The sequence below is a fragment of the Mytilus edulis genome, chromosome 4 (assembly GCF_963676685.1).
Source record: "Mytilus edulis chromosome 4, xbMytEdul2.2, whole genome shotgun sequence".
NCBI classification, from domain to species: domain Eukaryota; kingdom Metazoa; phylum Mollusca; class Bivalvia; order Mytilida; family Mytilidae; genus Mytilus; species Mytilus edulis.
Window position 1 is genome coordinate 29,746,763 of NC_092347.1, and position 15,807 is coordinate 29,762,569.

Below are 15,807 nucleotides of genomic sequence, written 5' to 3' on the forward strand. Positions count from 1 at the left end.
CAACTCTCCGTCCAAATAACAATTAATAAAAGTAAACCATAAAAGTTCAAAAATACAAAACTACAAGATAATTCAAAGAACAAAACACTTCCACTCAAGTCAACATACAAACAGATATAAACTTGTATTATAGCTGCAGGTGAAAGTATGACCAATAGATTAGCAGCAACAAAATAGATACAAGTAGCTAACATTAATATTCTGCACATTGTGCTATTCCCAAAATTTTAATGACCAAAATGTTATTAGATATTAACATAAAGAACTTGTAAAAGTTTGGTCCATTAAGATGATTTATGAAAATATGCAGCACATGACTAATGACTCTTCATGGTTTTTCGTTACATTAAATTATTTAGGAGGTGTGTCACGAAAATTCAAATTGCAGCTTTGGTGAAAAGTTATTAAATTTGTGTTGTGGATTGCGTTAGTATAGACTAAAGTACAATAAATGTTCAATGAAGTTAGATTTTTCTGCATGCTTTATTAGGCTTGTATGCAGACTATAGAAAAACAACGAAAATTCAAATATCTAGGAAAAGAAACATTTTTTTGAATCCATGAAAATTGGTATTCACAAAAATAATATAAATCATAACAGTATAAAGAACTTTACATGATGCATAAAAGATGCATTGAACCTAATAATATTTCTGCATCAAATTTACTTAAGGTACTGTAAATACAGAAATTATTGAGATGTTTTTATTATTGCAAAAAATTCAACACTAAACACGGTTATAATCGTAATAATTTAAACCCACATTCTGAAATTTTTTTATATGAATTACAACAGGAAATAAAATCGGATTTTAGGGCTAAAATGACAAAATGGCAATAAATTTGTGAATTTACAGTATTATAGCTAGGAAGTCTCAGAGGATTATTATTTGGGTTCATTATTCAAGTTCTGACAAACTTTTATCTGTATCTTGATCTTTATATTCTAAAACAGAGTTTTTTGTTCATCTAATCGGGGACCCTCAAATCCCCTGGCTATAGACGTTGCTCGTGAAGCGTCTTAATTTGTTTCAACAAAAGCAAAAAACTTACTACAAATCTTAAATGACTAGAAAAAATAAATATTACTTGAAAATCTCTTGGGGTCAGTTTAATGCAATGAAAGTAGATAAAGAGGAAAGCGTAACATATGTACAGTTCAATTTGTACTTCTGTTTTTTATAAGTGCAGCTATTTGTATATAAGAAAAGCATGAGTTTAATGAGTCAGCTGGTTAGGAATTATGACAAATAGGTCAAAGAAAGCTTTAAAATTTCATTCTTGAAAACATTAACAAAAATTTTGTTCGTGTAACTCTGATGCAAACACAGGTGTGATATCAACCAATCTCTAGAATCATTCTTGAAGACAGCAGTTGAGCACCATTATTAAAGTCTCATAAACATGTATATTTCTACAATATTCAGGGCAATATTTGCCAGGAAACAATTTCCTTTAATAAGATTTTGAGTTAACTGTTTAGTGAGTGAAATGAAACCTTAATATCCTGTTATTGACAGCTGCTTGTGACAAGTCCCAGCTAGAGGTCCTTACCGGAGTAATTAAATATTCATCTCATACTTAATAAAGGCGTCAACCTATATCTTATTAAATCATACAAATTAATTTTCATTTTTATTTGTGTGTGCATTATATTCTGCATTAGTGTGTTTGAACTAACTTGTATAAATAAAATTAAGAAGATGGGGTATGATTGCCAATAAGACAGTTCTCCACAAGAGACTGTATAGTCTGTCAAAGAAACTGCTTTCTTTACCTAAAAGCCTACAAAAAGCCTGAATATTAGGATAAGAAAGAGCAGTCTTAGAAGTTTTTATGCCCCACCTACGATAGTAGAGGGGCATTATGTTTTCTGGTCTGTTCGTCCGTTCGTTCGTCCCTCCATCCGTTTGTTCGTTCTTTCATCTGTCCAGCTTCAGGTTTAAGTTTTTGGTCAAGGTAGTTTTTGATGAAGTTTAAGTCCAATCAACCTGAAAATTAGTATATATGTTTCTTGTGATATGATCTTTCTAATTTTAATGCCAAATTAGAGTTCTGACACCAATTTCACGGTCCACTGAACATAAAGAATGATAGTGGAAGTGGGGCATCCGTGTACTGGGGACACATTATTATTAAAGTTAACATATCTTCTATTCAAAGAGACTGATGCTTCAAAATGGACAACTTCTAGCTGCAGAAAAATTATTTCTTAATACGATATGTTTCTCTCTATTACATCAATCTTTAAGTTAAGAACATTTAATTAAATTCAGAAACTGAAAAGATTTGATCAGTACACTGAGACTAGTCTATCCGTGAGTATCAGGCGCTAATGATGAAATTTAAAAGTGTAAATCCCCAAACTGTCCTATATAAACCAAAGTTATGTTACATCAAGAAGCTATTAAAAAATAATGTCATACATTCTTGGACTTAAAAGTCAGATTACGTAACACTCTAATAAATATTTCAACTTAAAGAAAAGGCACCAGCATTGCCATATTAATATTCGTTATTCATCCGTGATAACATTACTTCTACCTTAAAAAGATGATTTGCACTTCTACGTATCAAGATCCTTTCATCCTTGTCACAAACTTTAAGCTGCTGGTGATATAAATTGAATCATTCATCATAAAATTGAAACTTTAGCTTTGATATTTATGTGGCTTTTCTCCCTGCTGAGATTTTCTGATCTAGAATTGCAAATAAAACTCTGAGGTGCAATTTGATCACATAAATTATAAATTGTTTTATAACATTGATTTTTGTTTACTTTGTTGACTTTCAAGGAAGAAGATAAGATGCTGATTAACAGGTAATCAGAAAACAAATCCAACTTTGATCAATAATGTAGTCTGAAATATTGATAATCCTTCTTCTACAAGCTGTTTATCTTTAAACTACACCAAACATTGTGAAACCAAGTCACTTTATAATATCAGGTCAATCAAAGTAAAAAAACAAGAGGTATTGGGTAACATAGTACAAAACTATATGATAGAAAAGAAAGGATATCTTGTGGGGAAAATATTCATGCCACAAAATCACTGTATGCACAGCAAAAAACATAAAAAAGCAAAGGAACAGCACTTTTATTGCTGTTCTTCATATTAAGTTCACAGTGATGCTTACTACCTTAAGTATTATCATTACATAACTCATGTAAATTGGTGAAATTGATTCATTGCAACTCTGCTAAAAATTTCTTTCTATTTTTCTTTTATCATTAACAAAAATAAGTGGTATACTTTATTGAAACCAAGCAATTGTTTAAAAGTTAACTAACTATGATTGAGGGTGCCTGACAAAACTATCTCCATGGGAGTTTGATGTGCAAATACTAATCAAATGATTTACAATTTGTGATTCCACATAAACTGACCTAGTCACAATATTTAACAAATTGTTGCCGCTGCCAGAAACAGCACACCAAAGACTCTCTTATTGACTCATTGATGTGTGACAACAAAAGCTAAGCTTATTTATTAGTAACAAAAAGAAAAAAGAATAAAAAAAAAATAATTAAAAATAAAACACCAAACATACATGTACACCTTTCACTCATTACATACAAAATTATAGTACACTTATTGCTTATGGCATTAGATCAAACAAAGAAAATTTAATATTGACCAATGAACTGTGAAAATAAGGTCATGGTCAGAGGAAACATGGGGGACTGACATGTACAACTTCCAATATACCCCATATACAGCAGACCTGTTGTTTATAGTAAAGACAGACAGACAAAACAACAAAACTTAACATTGACCAATGAACCGTGAAAATGAGGTCGCAGTCAGATGAAATCTGCCAGACTGATATGCTCATCTAACAATTGTTCCAAAAACCAGATAAAGTCTATCTCCTGCTTTCAGTATATGAGAAACAGATCTATTCATGTATTTTTAACATAGACCACTGATCCATAAATTAGGTCAAAGTCTGGTAAACCATGTCTGACAGACATGTAGACCTTTCAAGCATACCATATTACGTATAAAAAAGAAGATGTGGTATGATTGCCAATGAGACAACTGTCCACTGTGAGTGAAGAGACCAAAATGACACAGACATGAACAACTATTATAAGGTCACTGTACGGCTTCAACAATGAGCAAAGCCCATACCGCATAGTCAGCTATAAAAGGCCCCGATAAGACAATGTAAAACAATTCAAACGAGAAAACTAACGGCCATATTTATATAAAACTAGAGGCTCTAAACTCTAAAGAGCCTGTGTCGCTCACCTTGGTCTATGTGAATATTAAACAAAGGAAGCAGATGGATTCATGACAAAATTGTGTTTTGGTGATGGTGATGTGTTTGTACATCTTATTTTACTGAACATTCTTGCTACTTACAATTATCTCTATCTATAATGAACTTGGCCCAGTAGTTTCAGTGGAAAATGTTAGTTAAAATTTACAAATTTTATGAAAATTGTTAAAAATTGACTATAAAGGACAATAACTCCTTAGGGGTCAATTGACCATTTCCGTCATGTTGACTTATTTGTAAATCTTACTTTGCTTAACATTATTGATGTTTACAGTTTATCTCTATCTATAATAATATTCAAGATAATAACCAAAAACAGCAAAATTTCCTTAAAATTACCAATTCAGGGGCAGCAACCCAACAACGAGTTGTCAGATTCATCTGAAAATTTCAGGGCAGATCGATCTTGACCTGATAAACAATTTTACTCCATGTCAGATTTGCTCTAAAGGCTGCGGTTTCAGAGTTATAAGCCAAGATCTACATTTCACCCTTATGTTCTATTTTTAGCCATGGCGGCCATCTTGGTTGGTTGGCCAGGTCACGGGACACAATTTTTAAACTAAATACCCCAATGATGATTGTGGCCAAGTTTGGTTTAATTTGGCCCAGTAGTTTCAGAGGAGAAGATTTTTGTAAAAGATAACTAAGATTTATGAAAAATTGACTATAAAGGGCAATAACTCATAAAGAAATCAACAGACCATTTTGGTCTTGTTGACTTATTTGTAGATCTTACTTTGCTTAACATTTTTGCTGTTTACAGTTTATCTCTATCAATAATAAAATTCAAGATAATAACCAAAAACAGCAAAATGTCCTTAAAATTACCAATTCAGGGGCAGCAACCTATCAACGGGTTGTCCAATTCATCTCAAAATTTCAGGGCAGATAGATCTTGACCTGATAAACAATTTTACCATTTGCTCTAAATGCTTTGGTTTTTGAGTGATAAGCCAAAAACTGCATTTTACCCCGATGTTCTATTTTTAGCCATGACAGCCATCTTGGTTGGTTGGCCAGGTCACCGGACACAATTTTTTAACTCGATACCCCAATGATGATTGTGGTCAAGTTTGGTTTAATTTGGCCCAGTAGTTTCAGAGGAGAAGATTTTTGTAAAAGATGACTAAGATTTACGAAAAATGGTTAAAAATTGACTATAAAGGGCAATAACTCCTAAAGGGGTCAACAGACCATTTTGGTCCTGTTGACTTATTTGTAGATCTTACTTTACTGAACATTTTTGCTGTTTACAGTTTATCTCTATCTATGATAATATTCAAGATAATAACTAAAAACATCAAAATTTCCTTAAAATTACCAATTCAGGGGCAGCAACCTATCAATGGGTTGTCCGATTCATCTTAAAATTTCAGGGCAGATAGATCTTGACCTGATTAACAATTTTACCCCGTGTCAGATTTGCTCTAAATGCTTTGGTTTTTGAGTTATAAGCCAAAAACTGCATTTTACCCCTATGTTCTATTTTTAGCCATGGCAGCCATCTTGGTTGGTTGGCTGGGTCACCGGACACAATTTTTAAACTAGATACCCTAATAATGATTGTGGCCAAGTTTGGTAAAAATTGGCCCAGTAGTTTCAGAGGAGAAGATTTTTGTAAAAGCTAACGACGGACGACGACGATGACGGACGCAGGACGCCAAGTGATGAGAAAAGCTTACTTGGCCCTTTGGGCCAGGTGAGCTAAAAATGAACGAAAAACAAATATGTAACAAATAAACAAACGACAACCACTGAATTACAGGCTCCTGACTTGGGACAGGTACATACATAAATAATGTGGCGGGGTTAAACATGTAAGATTTGTTTTCAAGCAGCTGTTGAACCATGTAAATGAAATTAAAGTCAATGACTTATGACAGACAGAAACTTTGTATCATATAAAGGCATCTGTATACAAGGTATAAGCTCTCTACCCTTTGTCAAGCATGCTAAAATAGTCCATTCAAAATTGACAAAGTAAAATATTGATGCTTGAATTTTTTTTATCACAGAATAAATGGTGAAGCTGCAGACAACGCTATAAATCGTCATTCTGTGAGAAAAAAATTGCAGGCTGGACAACAAAAATGTGTCATTGGGTAGATATTGATCAGACGCACAGAAATAAAATAGAACTTAACATTATAAAAATGTTAAATGTTTTACTTGTCCAACTCATACATAATGCTTTTAACCTTGGTTTATTTTGTTTCTTTTAATTTTTCAATTTGCAAGGTTTACACAGTTCAACCCTTATCTTAAATGTATCTGAAGTCACACTGAATGCCTCAAGCCAAAGCCCAATCTTAAACCTTACTATTACATTAAAGCATGAAACTCAATGTAGCACCTAAATGTGGCTTTTAATAAACAGAAGTGCTACCTTCAGTTCTTTAAAGTCCTCTAGTCCTATCCGTCTCAAACATATCACTATTCAGAAAGTACAGGCACACCATAGTAAACATGTGATGTTTTTATTTGTATTAAATAAATCATGTATAAGAGAAAAGTCAAAATAAAGCATGTAAACAAAGGTTAAAAAGTCACATTTACATACATACTTAAGGTGGACACACATGACAAGTTAATATGACTGGACTGACATAAAAACATCAAGTCAGAATATTTGTATGAATCTCAATATCATCAAGAAGGTTTCTGATGTGTAAATGGTATAATTATTAAGGTAGTAAAAGTCTGCGAGGAGTGGAAGAAACACAATACTTTCCCAATCCACAACAGAATGGTATTCAAAAAATTAAATGAACCAAAATTCATATAAAATGAAAGCACCATTTTCTGTGTATGTCGATCAAGCTGGGGAATACTAGTAATATTTATCAAGTAAACATTGCCATTTTTAAAAGTGGGGTTCAAACCATTCAAAAGCATAGATCGTACAAAAAGGGGGGGGGGGGGGGGGGGGGGGGGGGTCAAAGCCTGGAACCACCCTGGATCCACCACTGATACAATAAATAGTAAAAGTTACACAAATTGTAATTCTGTAGCACGTTAGTGATTTTTTTCTTATATAAAAGTCCTTCATAATCCTAATATAATATTATGTCCCAGGAAAAACAAATAATTACTTTTGTCACATAATCAAATATTTAGTTAGAATTGTATCGTATATGATATGAAAATGGATTCCAGTAGCCAAACTATTGACACACAATAAATATTTTACAGTTACCATTCTTGACATTATTTTTTTGGGGAAAAGTATTTATCCGCAGTAACGGTATAATTTCTTTCAATTGAACAGGTATGTTTAATGGTTATTTTTGAGTTATTTTGAAAATTCATAGTGTTAATCTATGGACTGGTATTACTCTCAGCTAACTAAATTTTACTGTCAGCTCATCAAAGATGACACAGCCTGGTGTCCTCATTCAAATATTTTAAAATAGCTAAAATGGCAATGTTTAAATTTGATCATCACTTTGTAAAGGATGTGTCCCCCAAGGGTGACTGGGGAATAGAAATATGGTCACTTGGTCTTCTCCGGACCTGCAGGAAAACGCTTGCCGAAGTGGGGTGTCTGTTTGTCTGTGCGGGATGTATTTAGTTCACAGTCACGTCTGGTCAGAATGGGGACATTAAATGCGATGTCTCGTGTAAAGAGAGTGCCACGCTCTTTGCACGTCAAGAACCCTTGCAACAACTCTTTGAGGGCCCGTAGGTGGCCTGTTGCAAGGCAAAATTTCTGTCCCTATCCAACATACCCTCATTTTCAAGTGGCAGTCTAAATTTCCCCGACCATCATCCCAAATGGCCTCTATTATGAGAACATACCTATTGTATTTATTGTAAATTTGTTCTTGTCCTGAATATGCATGAAATATTTGCCACTGGACGTTAAGCAACCAACAATCAATCAATCTACAGGATGTGACTATTTTTTCTTGGTCAACTATCACTTCTGTCTAAGATGGTACCACTTCTAAAATGTGATCACATGTTCCCTGTCAACTATCACTCCCTCCTAAAGATGATCACACTTCTGACTACTTGTTATGAGTCAACTATCACTTCTTTTGACGTTGGCAACACTTCTGACTACATATTCTGTGTCAACTATCTCCTCCCTCCAAGATGGCTTTACTTCTGATTACTTGTTTTTAGTCAACTAGCACTTCACTCCAAGATAGCATAACTTCAGTTGAAGAAAAATCTGATCATTTGTTTTGAGTCAACTATCACTCTCCTTCATGATGACAGCACTTTTGATCACATGTTTTGAGTCAACTATCTTTTGCTCGAAGATGACAGCACTTCTGACTATTTTTTTCCAGAGTCAACTATCACTTTCCTCCAACAATGTAACACTTTTGATGACTTGTTTTGAGTCAACTATCTCCTCCGTCCAAGATGACAACACTTCTGATTACATGTTCTGAGTCAACTATCACTTTCCTTCATGATGACAGCACTTTAATTACTTGTTCTGAGCCAACTATCACATCCATCCAAGCTAGCAACACTTCTTTCTGTCTACATGTTCTGCGTCAACCATCACTTCCCTCAAAGATGGCAACACTCCTAATTACATGTTCTGTGTCAAACAGGGGAAAAAAATCCTCAAAGATCTCAACACTTCTGACTTCCTATTTTGAGTCAACTATCAATTCACTTCTGAGTGATAGCCCTCCCTCTCTCAGTATGCTACCAATAGCCCTCCCTCGATCCCTCACTTATTCGGTGGTCCAATTTATCCTCCTGACTGCAGTATGCCATCACTAACCCTCTCAACCTCAGTGTTCTACAAACTAGTCCTCCCTATCTCAGTATTGTACACATAGGCCTCAGATAGTGGCCAATTCATACCCAAGTAGACCCATTATCTGCCCTAGTATGCCACCACTTTCAATTTAAATTATACCTCCTGCAGCATGGCATCTACCCTCGTCTTTACCACGTTGTATAAGCACTGTATTATTTAGTGTACAACGTTTCTCTCTTTTTTCTTTAAACAAGTATTACATACTCACACAATTTGGCAACATTGTCATTATTGTGGAACAATGTGTCAATGTTATCCCTTTAAGCAATGTCATTTACAATTAATAAAACTTTCCTTATAAAAACATGTAAAATCTGTACAATGTACAAGTACATGCAATCATTTTCTTAAACTGAAAAGAAATTATCAGCTGCTTTTAGAAGTTTCATACACTTTGACTGGGTCTTTATATGTTGGATTTTATTCTTCTCTTGTTTAGTCATATATTTTACCCCATGTACCCTCTTTTCGTATTAGAATAATTGTACTTGTATCACGTTCGCTTATCAGGAAATAACTATCGTAGATTACATTAATAGTGGATTGCAGTCTTGTAAATCTTGAAACTGTATTCTATAAATTGTAAAAACGGTTTCATTTCATTGTGCACGTCATTCCGGTATACGTGATTGCAGTAAACTGCACAGCTCATATTTATACCATTTTGCTTAATTTCTAGATTACATTTAGTTAGTCAAGTGCATCTATTTAAAACAATTCAATTACTTAGGTTCTAAAGGCACCTGTTAGATTTATTACTTAGAATACACACATATATATATATATATTTTGAATGCCGTCAATTAGAAGTAAAATCAATGTATGCCACAGATCACATTTTGAGCAGGAAGGCTCTCATTAAGAGATGTCAACGATTTTTCTACTACCAGAGTCAATTTTCATGCTGATCTTCCGATACAAGGTGCACCAATTACCTTGGTAATTTGTTGCTAGTGACAACCCATTCTTTTTGACGTGTTGATGACGCAAATTCTATCCAATTTCATTAAGTTGACTAACATCAATTATCTCGCAGACTATTCTGACCCGGTTTTTGTCTAGAAGCCATTAGGGTTTAATTATCAAAGTTAGAAACTTACAATTCTACTTAATTTTCCAAAAAACCAGTACATAATGTATCATAAAATTAAAATAAAGCAATAGTTACCTTAATTCTGTATGGATTCCACGTTTCTAGCAGACGACAAAATCTGCAAAACGCCTCTTGCTGATATAAGAATTCCTGTAAAATAACATCAAATCCTTCCAAATACACAACAACCATTAAATAACTTGTAAAGCACATCACTGGAAATTTATTATTGTCCAAAAAAATTGTCTTTGATCCGAAATATTTTTCTTCCAAAAACTTTTAAAAGTTGTTTGAAAATGGTAAATTTTGTTTCTTGAACTTTTGCCCAATTATTTTCAAGAGCAGCGTAATTTAAACATTGTATTAAAAATGTTATGTTCTTACCTTAAGTCTTATATAATCAAAACCAAAATAGCCTCACTGTTTCTATTTTTGCTTGCGACTGTCACTAAATTCGCCGAGATGTGCTATTTTAGGAAAGAGAAAACACATTTATATCGTATATATAGGTTGAACATTAACGGTATATTATTACGCACACTAATTACGCTTCAGGGTTGAACCTGCTGTCCAACCGTAATGAAGTAATTTCTTAAAGTGATGTTTGTCCGGATATAACGTAAAATACTTTTTTCTTTAAGTATCAATAACGCATCTTGTCATTTTTTAGAAACTATTTTCTCTTGCGTAACAACACAATCTTGATTGGCGGTGCTTGTTTGTGTATTTGCGTCATCAATGACCTGATTTCACCTTAAACCACTAGATATATAAAATTTTCTGGATCAATATAAATCCATTTTAAACTTGCAGTTAATATCGGACTTCCTCCTGGAGCAATTTACAGAACAAATTACCGATATTTATAAACATTTGTGGACAAGAAAAGTAATGCATTGGATTTCGCACATCTCGTGACAAAGCGATTTATATTTCATGACGGTTACTTAACGAATTTTGTTAATACATACGTTTGCAATTGTCAGAATTTTATATTCACATTTTAAATCATTTTGTATTAAAATACAATGACTGAAACGGTTTTCGAACAATGAATTAAGGACACATTAAGTTGCAACATTAAAGGGGTACGAGTTAGATAAACACTTAAAATTATGTTCTTCTTGTTTAAAGTATTGATAAGAGCGGAATTTTGAAAAAGAAAAAACAATTATTTCGTTTTAAGCAGGTAATTTCGACTAAATTAGTCAAACACGCCCATAAAAATCGCTGATCATATTATTGGCTTGCAAGTGAATAATTCGACCTCATTTTAATCCGTATTCATTTGAACTGCAATTTAGTCTCTTAACTGGAGATGGGCTACGCATGTAATAGGCGTATTCAGCAATTAAAGTAATATGAAACTTCATATAAAAAAAGTTGTACATGTTTTATCATATACTTAAATGAATAAGTTTCACTAGATAACTTGTACGGGAACATGTTTGAAGAAACAAATCCTTTATATTATCAAAATTTTCAAGAGTGTACTGCTGTTGAATTATTGTCTTTTCGTATACTAATTCGCCGATATTTTCTTCAATGCAGTGACCTGAACTACGAGACCATCAGTTAGAATTTCGATCACCTTACAGCGCAAAACCGAGTGGGAAAATCGTGATGAAAGAATGTAAACAAACATGTACTGGATGGTAAATAGTAATACCTGATTATAAAAGAACAAATTAAATACAAATAATCATTTAAAAAGGCATTAGCTGTCAAATTCATGTTCACTGGTTAGACTCAAATTTTCATATTTGATTTATAACATACTAAAACGTATATCCAAATTAAAAAAAAGTCTGAAATACAAATAACAATGCATGGACTCGATGATATTTATCAACAATCTGTGTGCATTTTTGTCTAGGCGTTATTTGACCATCGATATAACCTCCGAAGACTGCCGCCGGTCATATAAACTTAATATAAATTGACAACTACCACGTGCAATTGGATTTCTAGGTCTGTTTGATTTCAAGTTGTGTTGATCATCGTTTTTAACTATATGAGAAAGACTTCTTGTGTGTCAAATCAGTCAACTGAATGGTTCATCATTGTAATACTTTCAATGTTGACATTCTCTTACTTTTAATTAAATAGCTGAATACATGCGTAACCCGTCTACAGCTAAAAGATAAAATTAGAGGTCACATGAATAAGTATCAATTATGTCGAATTATTCACTTGCAAGTGCATAATTTATTAGAGATATTTCTTAGCTAACCTTGGCAAAATTTAACCAAATTGGCTGATAAAAGCGAATTATTATTTCACTATTGCACAATCATTAATCATTGAACCAAAAAAGTCATTTCTTAATTTTCTTTTATCTTGTAGTCAATGCCCCTTTAACAACTGTTAGAGAACAATTAAACTGACAAATAGAAACGAATGGTAAGTATATATAAAAAAATAAGTTTACAATGGCTCTCTAAATCACTTATTTTTTAACATGCTTGACTGTTTATGAATGTCACGATCCGGTAAACTTCGGCAACAAACTTGAATTATTGAATATATTCAAGCACTAAATGATGTAGTATTTGTTTATAATACTTTATAGATTCGAAATAAATGTAAAAGATCAAAATCGTACATACATGACTTAGTTTAGTATGTATCCGTATATTGGTTCAATAATTTCGATAACATCAAAATTATAAGAAACTCGTTTCATATGATTTTTAAGGGAAATAATGTTAACATTGAAAGTAAAACAAGGGTTTAGCCATTTCGTTGACTGATATGATCCACAATTTTGTTTTCATTCATTGATGATCAACATATTGTTTTAACCTAAAACATGAAATCAAACACGTGGTCGCTATATTCCTATTTATATATAGTGTTTTGGGTTATATGACCGCTTGTAGTCTTCGGAGGTCGTCTCGGTGGTTAATCAGATGGCGTCTAAACTAAGACACACATGAAATGCTGATATATCTTATATAGCTCATACATTGTTGATTGTTTATTTTAAACTTTTTGTCATTTGGATATAGTTTTAATATGTTGTACATCAAATATGAGAATTTGAAACAAATCGGTGAGCATGAATTTGAGCCCCTTTAAGTAAAATTATCTTTATGTATACTGCGATGATTTGTTTTTTTCCAACATTAAAGCATGGAAAGAGAGCTTTGTGCGTGATCAGCAACATTAGTAAACGTGAATCGGCGGCTTACTTCATATATTATTATTCGTCATTTAAGTTCTTTTTAATGCAAAATATACTGCTTACTGGTATATGATTTGGAACACTTACTTGAAACTAAACTAGTCGAGGATAACAAGGTATAGTTCGATTTACTCTTTCATAGGTATAACGATGATAGTTATAGCTTCTTCTTTATATCAACTTACAGTTGCATGAGTTGCCTTTATAATTAAGACCAGTTGAATTACAATGCCTGTATCGTTATGATCATCTAACAGTTGAATAAACGGTTCTGTATCATTCAGATTGTGGGTGAAAAGAAAGTTGAGTGTGTAAAACTTTCCTGCCAGTACACAGCCTCTATACTATCCAAGACTTCTACAGTGCCTCCTCGCGAAAGCACACGGTTAACTAGGTTGTATTACCCTATGCTTCATCTTTGGAGGATCTCGGCTCAACAAGGGCAAAAAGGTAAATATCAATCAGATCATCCTACAGTTCTGTGTCATTCAGATCATCTAATAGTTGAATAACCGTTTCTGTATCGTTCAGATAATCTTAAAGATTACCTACCGTTTCTGTATCGTTCAGATCATCTAAAAGTTAAATTTACCGTTTCAGTATCGTTCAGATCATCTTATAATAGAATTACCGTTTCTGTATCGTTCAGATGATCTTATAATTAAATTACCGTTTCTGAATCGTTCAGATCATCTAATAGTTGAATTACCGTTTATGTATCGTTCAGATCATCATACAGTTGAATTGCCGTTACCGTATCATTCAAATCAACTTATAGTTGAATTACAGTTTCTGTATCGTTCAGTTTATCTTATAGTTGAATTTCCATTTCTGTATCGTTAAGATAACAACTAAAATGTTAAATCAAACAGACCTAGTAAAATCCAATTGCTCGAGTTCACTTTCCATTTATATCGGGTTCTATAACCTTCGGTAGTCATCGGAGGTCATCTCGATGTTTATTTAATTGGCGTCTATACTAAAATACACACGAAAAGTTGATACATATTATCAAGTCTGCACATCGTGAATTGTTTATTTTTGACTAATTATAATTTTGATATACGTTTAAGTATGTTATAAATCAAATATGAGAATTTAAGTCAAATCAGTGAACGCAAGTTTGACATATAATGCCAATTTAACTAACCTGCTTGTCAAGATAAGATGACCCTACATGCAAATTGCATTGCCTGTAACATAAGATAATCACCCAGTTAAGCTACAGTTGTGATACAACTGAATTACATTACTATGATCAACAGCTGAATTGCCTTGTCTGTATAGTTGACACGATCAACAATTGAATTGCCTTCCTTTACAGTTCATTTGATCTACAATTGGCTTTGTAGTTGATTACTCCTATCTAATCCTTTACATCTGATACATGAATACAACAGGACGAATACAGGATGTTGATGTGGGGGCATGTCAATGATACAGCCAGAACCTAACAATACAAAAACACACAGAAGACATTTAGGTCTTTAACAATATAAACGTATGACTTTGTCATTGAAATATTAAGCTCAAAACTTCCCACCCTCCCTCCATCCCAATTTAGAGACTAATGTAGTCAAAATGGACGGGGTATATAAATATGTGGCAAAGTTAATTGAAACTGAACACTATGATGCTTTCTTATATTTCATGGCAACATATTGATATAGAATAATCATCCAAAGGGCGATAACTCGAGAAAATAAGTCATAATCAACATTTTATAATATACAAGCATGTTATCAACCAACCAAACAGATTATACAGACAGGCCCATATGTTACATCGTAATAGATCATAATAAAGTCAATTACAACACATGGTTACATAGTTAGGTCAAGGACTTCGTCAAACTCATCCGTTATATCGATTTCCTGAAGGACTATTTCCATGGGGGACATCTCTAACTCCTGAAAATAAACGACTTTTGTAAATGAATGTAATAAGAAGGGACGAAAGGAGAATCATAATGCATTTAACATATACTTCATCTTAAAATACAGTATATGCTTTGTTTATCTTGACTTAAAAAATATATGCTTGTATCCACTGGCCAGGACTCAACACCTTACCAATAACCCAATTAAAACAATGATTTGATTTGATTTGATGTTTGAGATTTTAACGCCACTTTTAAGCACCACTTTTGCGCTATTTTGTGGCGGCCAGTTTTTATTGGAGGAAGCCCGAAGAAAACCACCGACCTTAGATAGGAAAAATGACAATCTAGTCAATAAAGATTGAAGTCGAGTACTCCCGCACGAGCAGGGTTCGAACTAACAACCTCAGTGTTGCCTGGCTTGTGATCACAGTAGTAACTACTTAGACCACTCGACCACAGAGGCCCCTCATTTTAAAACAATGATATGCGTGAATGAAACTCAGTATTTTATATTTCTTTATGATCGAAACGCAATTAAGGAGGAAGCTCGGGCTGCAGGCGTAACGCAA

General features: G+C 33.3%; 1 protein-coding gene across 1 annotated transcript in view; it reads right to left on the minus strand.

Moving 5' to 3' along the window:
* The window catches only part of LOC139519386 (myocyte-specific enhancer factor 2C-like), an 84,713-nt gene extending 73,841 nt beyond the window's left edge, over positions 1 to 10,872 (minus strand). The window contains exons 1-2 of the mRNA XM_071311413.1: positions 10,554 to 10,872; positions 10,245 to 10,319 (exon numbers count right to left, since the gene is read on the minus strand). The gene's annotated coding sequence lies outside the window, so the exon portion shown is untranslated. The remainder of the gene's footprint in view (positions 1 to 10,244; positions 10,320 to 10,553) is intronic.
* Positions 10,873 to 15,807: the final 4,935 nt, after the last annotated feature.